This window comes from Urocitellus parryii, chromosome 5, assembly GCF_045843805.1.
Source record: "Urocitellus parryii isolate mUroPar1 chromosome 5, mUroPar1.hap1, whole genome shotgun sequence".
NCBI lineage: Eukaryota > Metazoa > Chordata > Mammalia > Rodentia > Sciuridae > Urocitellus > Urocitellus parryii.
Window position 1 is genome coordinate 13,809,186 of NC_135535.1, and position 6,873 is coordinate 13,816,058.

Consider the following 6,873-nt stretch of genomic DNA (forward strand, 5'->3'; position numbering starts at 1 on the left):
CATAGCCAACAAACACAGCCTTCAAACCTTGCCAATGACATAGCTGGTTTCCATTTTACCATTATTCCTTGCTTTTTTACTGAGACCACTTCAACTTAGTTTGGGGTAGCATTGAACCCAATTAAAATACCCAGCCCCCCACTTCAGCCCCATTCTCTCCTGGGGACAGGGGCAGTCATGTGGCACCCTGCTGACAACAAAGGCTATTGGGAAGTCTCATCCAACGGGGACTCAGTTGGGCTGATTCTTTGACTCTCAGCTTTGTCCTTTGTCCTTCCCTGGTCTGCAGATAATAACAACAGGAGTGGCACCAATCATGTCTTGATCATGAGAACTAAAGCCCAATGCTAAAGAGCTTTATTTTTAAACCATGAAACATGAAAGCCGCACATAAATATCAGTACAATATAAAGAACAAAATCAACATCTGTTTATCTAACATTCAGATCAATTAGCTGCAATTTCATTATATACCCAAAGTATCTTTTGTCCCCTGCCTGAAAGATGATTGAGCATGAGCACAGAGACAACCTGGCTTTTTAATGACCTCTTTGAACAGCTTTTCCAGCCCTGGATTTCCACCTTCAGACATGATTTTGGTTAGTTTTCCACTATTATGGAAAAATTCTGGAGCTAATTGCCTTAAAAGGAACAAAAGGATTTTTTTTTTTGCTCATGGTTTCAGAGGTTCAGTCCACAGTTGGGTGGCTCTGGGCCTGAGGCAGAACATAATGGTGGGGAACACAAGGTGGACCAAAGCCACTTCCTTTTTGGTGGCCAGGAAACAAAGAGACAGGGAGGGACCAGAGTTCCATATCCCCTTCTAAGGCATAGCCCCATGGCCTCACCCTTTCCACTAGGCCCCATGTTCTGAAGTTTCACACCTCCCAATAGCACTGCAGGCTGGCAACCAAACATTTAGTACATTGGCTTGTTCTCCCCTGCTCTCCAAGGCTCATGTCCAACTCCTAATGAAAAATGTATTTAATCCATCTCCAAGAGACCCCCAAACCTTAACCATTCCAGCAATGCTCCCAGGTCCATATCTGAAGTCTTCTCTGAGTCTCAAAGCAAACTCTTAGCTGTCAGCCTCTGTGAAAATCACGTTTATCTAATATTCAAACAGCAGGTTATATACTTCCAGATACAATGGTGCATTCCCACTTCAAGTGGGAATAATAGGAAAATAACGAGGAACTGGATCAAAGCAAGATTGAAAGCCAGCAGGTCATACATTAAATTCTGTAGTCCCCTATCCAGCACGGGGTGGGGGGTGGGTACCTGATGGCAGGATGTGGGCCCAGGGAATGAACAGCTCCCTATGGTTTCGATGTAACTCTTCCCATATTTTACTTATTTATTGTTTTTATGCAGTGCTGAGGATGGAACCCAGCGCCTCACACGTGCTAGATGAGTGCTCTACCACTGAGCCACGGCCCCAGCCCCACCTCACAACTCTTACGTTCAGCATGTCTGCAAATCCAGCACCACACGCATGACCCCAGGCCCCACCTGTGAGAGCTGAGCCGCAGCCTGCGTAGACCATGGCTGTAGCAGACTGTGAGTGCCTTTCTGCCTGTAGCTGGGACATGAATCTCAGGGAAACAACTCCAGGTGGCCCTGCGGCAGCACAGTTTTTGGGGCTCTCTTCCCCAAAGAAACTCTGTGAAACAAGTTGACACCTTTCTACTATGAGGCTGGGATGGGTGAGGTCCTGCTGGTTCCTGAGATGCCTTCGAGGCGTCTTTCTTACTGTCCTGGTGTAAAGTACTTGGCTTCTTCTAATGGTGCCAATCCCTTTAGCAACTGCACCCTCCTTGGCAGCACCTTTAATTGTGCTCCTTTTTCAGCCAACTGCAGATTTTCCAAATTTTTTCACTCTGTTTCTTTTTGCTTCTGATTTTCATAATAAATTTGGCTGAAATCATCCAGTCATACCCATGCTGCTGCTAAATGCTCTGCTGCCTTGAAATTTCCTCTGCCAGACAGACAGTCCTCCCACATAGTAACAGGGCATGGGTGTAATGCAGCCAAATTCTTTTAAACAGTATAAAATGACAGCATGGTGTCCGATTCCCAGTGGCATCCTTATTACCATCTGAAACCTCATGAACAGAATTTTTACTGTCTGCATTTCTATCAGCATCTGGTCTTCTGATCTCTCACCAGAATTTCCCATTAAGTCCTATTTATAACATTCTACGGTTTCTCTAGTCTGCTCTTCCAGATTTTTCAAAACTCCTCCCACATAACTAGTTCCAAAGGCTCCTCCACACACTTCAGGCATCATCACAGCAACAACCCACTTCTTGGTGCCAATTTTCTGTGTTAGTCAGCTTTCCATTACTGTAACAAAATACCTGAGGTAATCAACTTAAAAGAGAAAAGTTTTGGGGGGCTTACAGTTTTGGAAGCTTTAGTCCATAGTTAGTTAGTTGACCTATTGTTTTGGGACTATGTTGAGGCAGTGCATCATGGTAGGAGTACATGGTGGAGCAGAGCTGCTTACCTCACGGCAGCTGAGAAGCAAGGAGGGAGACAGAGGAGAAGCCAGGGTCACAATACCTTCTTCAAGGGCACACTTGAAATTGCCTAACTATTCCACTAGGGCACACCCCCTAAGTGTTTCACCACCTACCTCAGCACCTTGAATTGGGACTAAGCCTCCCACACATGGACTTTTGGGGGACATTGAAAATCCAAACTATGGCAGTCTCCCTGAGAAATAACCTTGCAACACTGCCAAAAGTTTATACAGTTAATATCTCTCCCAGCATTTCAAAGGAACCTGTGGCCTTTTAACAATATGATTATGCTCTCCAAAAGGGAAGTAATCAAACTGTTAGTGGATTACTTAACACTCTCTCTAAACAGGCACTAATTCCAGGATGCCCAGAATATCACTGTGGTCCCCCCGGTCAAAGTCAGAACTTATGGAGACCAGATAATCAAGTTTAAGCCAGGTCCTATTTACAGTGGGTCCAATGGAGTCCCAATCCAATCATGCAATTATTTCCTCAGTTCTGGAAAGCATAATTGGAATAAACATATGAGAAAATCGTAGGATCCCTGTATTGGTTCCCTGACCTATGAATCACGGGCCTCTATTGTAGGAAAGGTCAAAAGGAAGCCATTACAACTGCTTGTACCTAGGAAAACAGTAAACCAAAGGCAATACAACACTCCTGGGAAGAATTTTAGGGCATAGTGCCACCTTCAAGGACTTGAAACATGCAGAAGGGTTGCTTCCCACCACATCCCATTCAAATATCTATTTGACCTGTGCAGAAGAAAGATGGATCTTAGAGAGTGACAATGGGTTATTGTAAGTTACCCAGGTGAGGACTCCCATTGCAGCTATTATATTAGATGTGGCTTCATTCTTGAGCACATGAACCCATCTTCTGGTATTGATCTGGACGATGACTTGTTCTTCATCCCTGTGGGGCCTACTAGAAGCAGTTAGCCTTCAGCTGGTGAGGACAGCTCACTCCCTCTCCTACCTCAGGGGTATGTGAACTCTCAGGCCCTACGTCATAGTTCAGTTCACAGATATTTTAATCATCTTTTCCCATAAGCTATGGCCCTGGCCCGTTATACTGATGGCTGTAATTATTCATTTTGGCTGCCATAACAAAATAGCACAGACTTGTTAACTTGTTAATGACACAGAAAAATTTGTTTTCTCAGTGTCCTGGAGGCTAAAAGTCCATGATTAAGGTGCAAATAAATTTGTTTCTGATGAGGGTTCTCTTCCTGTTTCCAGATGGCTGCTTTCTCTGTCCTCACATGACTTTTCTTCAGTGTGTTCATACAAAGACAGGGAGTAATAGCTTATTTTTTCCTTATAAATACATTAATTCTATGAGATAGAGTCCCATAATATGACATCATTTAATCTGAATTACTATAAAGTCCTTATCTCCAAATAAAGTCACACTGGGACTTAGGGCTTTAACATAGGAATTATAGGTAGGAGAGAGGAACATAACCTTCATCCCAAACAAGGACATTATGCCAGTTGGGTCTAGGGAGCAAGAAGTTGGAATAACCCTATTTATTGATAAGATATTTGTGTTCCAAAGGGTGGGAAATAAATACAACAGAAATCCTGGTCCTTCTACGTCAGTGGGATTTCCAGGAGTCCATTGGTATGGGACCTCATGAGATATGCACACATGTGTCCCTCCTACAACCAACAAGAAGGTACAACATCTAGGAGGCCTCTCTAGATTTTGGAGGCAACACTGCCGCAGTCCAGCTGCAGCAAAACAACCGGGGGGTGACAAACAACTTGTATAGATTGATACAGCTGGAGTGGGAGCCGTCTATTGTAGGACAGGAGGGGTATATATACATTACACACAGCTTATCTTAACTAACATAAACTATCTACAGCAGTCAACCAATAAGGAATCTCCACACTTAATGGCTCGCTGGCATTACTTCACAAACCACTCCCTCTGCAAAATGCCAGGCGCCATCTTGACTTGTTTACAGACTCTAACAAACAAGTTCCTTATTTGGACCGTTTATTGTGTGACTGGATAAGTGGTTATGAGCTGAGCCCTCAACAAGAGAAGGTTCCATTTTACTCAGCTTCATGCTGCTGTGACTAAATGATGTGACCAGCACAACTGCAGAGGAGAAAAAGTTTATTGAGGGCTTCTGGTTTCAGAGGTCTCATCCATAGAAGGCTGGCTCTCTTCCTCAGGGCTCAAGGTGAGACAGAACATCATGGCGGAAGAGTTGAACCAGCTCACATGTTGATCAGGAAGTAGGCAAAGAGAGGCTCCACTCACCAGATAAAAATATATACCCCAAAGCCATGCCCCAATTCCCACCTCCTCCAGCCACACCCTACCACTTCAGTGCCACTCAGTTAATCCCTATCAGGGGATGAATTCACTGATTGGGTTAAGACTCTCACAACCCAATTATTTCTCCTCTGAACCTTCTTTCATTGTCTCACTTGTGAGCTTTTGGGGGACATCTCACATCTAAACCATAAGAGCTCACAACAGGTTCAGGGTGCCCTGCAAGCTTCTCTGTCACTTGGGCATATGACTTATCTGATACAATAGTTCCTGGGGTTACAGGGACAGACACAGCCTGATGGAAAGACTTCCTTGAATCAGCCGGTTGCTGGGTTCCCAGCTCATTTCACGCTCAGGAGTGTTCCCATCTCCCTTCACTCAGCCCAAGTCCAGCTGGTTCTTGTCCAGTTCCCACCTTCAGTGAAGTCAAAGGGCATGGAAATGAGAAAACACTCAGAGAAATGATTCCTGAAATTTCCCCAAATTTGGCAGAAAATGTAAACCTCCTGATTCAGGAAACTTAGCAAATCCCAGACATAAATACAAGCATAAGAAAATCTACACCGGGACCTCTCATAATCAAATTTATGAAAATTGGAAACAAGAGGAGAATTATGAAAGCAGCTGGAATGGAACAGTGCTGTAGGGAGTGTCAACTTGACCAACGGAAGACGGGTCTTCAGAAGCCAAAGTCTAGGCCAGCAGCACAGGGTTTGTACAAGAGTTGAACAATAAGAACTCTCAACGCAGAATTCTTTACTCAACAAAAATGTTCAGGAATGCAGGTGATGTCAAGATATTCTCAAATGAAAGAAATATAAGTGTATTTGTCACCAACTGAGTTACATTTAAAAAATTGAAGAAGTTCTTCAAAAATAATAAAAATGATTGAGAAGGAAGCTTGAAACATTAAAAAGAAGGAAAAACAGAATAGATACACATTTAATATAATAGACTATCCTCCTCTTAAGTTTCCTTAAATTATGTTACATAGTTGAAAGCAAAATTATAATACTATAATACATAGTTCTCATTGCATGAAAAGAAAATATTTCAGACAACCAAATTATAAATTGAGAATAATAAAGGAACCCAAATGGTGGTAATTTTCCTTCAGTTCACTTGAAGTTACAAAATGCTGGTGCCATTAGACTGTGATAAATGATACTCTAATTGCTGGAGCAACCATTAAAATATCCCAAAAAATTTTATCAAAAATACTACAAATAAAGCTAGATGGAATATTGAAAATGTTTGAGTCACTCACAGGAAGGCATAAAATGGAAACAGAGAACAAACAATAAAATGAGTAATTAAATCCCAACAAATCAATAATTACATTACATGCAAGTAATCTAAATACTACAATTAAAATGCAGAGTCGATTTAAAAATAACCTAGCTACCTGCTGTCTATAAGCAATAGAAGCATTAATAACATTATATTTAAACATAGTACTGGAGATAGGTTAAAAATAAGTGACTAAGCGGGTGCGGTGGTGTACACCTGTAATCCCAGCAGCTCAGGAGGCTGAGGTAGGAGGATCGTGAGTTCAAAGCCAGCTTCAGCAATTTAGTAAGGCCCTAAGCAACTTATCGAGACCCTACCTCTGAATAAAATATATAAAAGGGCTGGGATGTGGCTCAGTGGTTAAGTACCTCTGGGTTCAATCCCTGGTGCAAAAAAAAAAAAAAAAAGAAAAAGAAAAGAAAAGAAAAGAAAAAAAAACAGAAAGAAAGAAAAAAGTGACCAGAAAAAGATTTACCATGCAAACACTAACCAAAAGAGAGCTGAACTAACATCAGAAATGAAATTCAGAGCAAAGAAGATTTTGCAGAGGCAGACAGGGACACTACGATATGATAAAATAGGGACTCCACTAAAAGGCACAGCAGCCATAAATGTGTGTGCACCATATGACAAAGGTTCAAAATACATGAACAACAAGTATCAGAAATGAATTTTAAAAATCCAAATCATAATTATAATCAAGACTTCAATAGCCCTCTTATGGTTATCGACAGAATTCCTAAACATAAAACAGCAAGAAGATGGA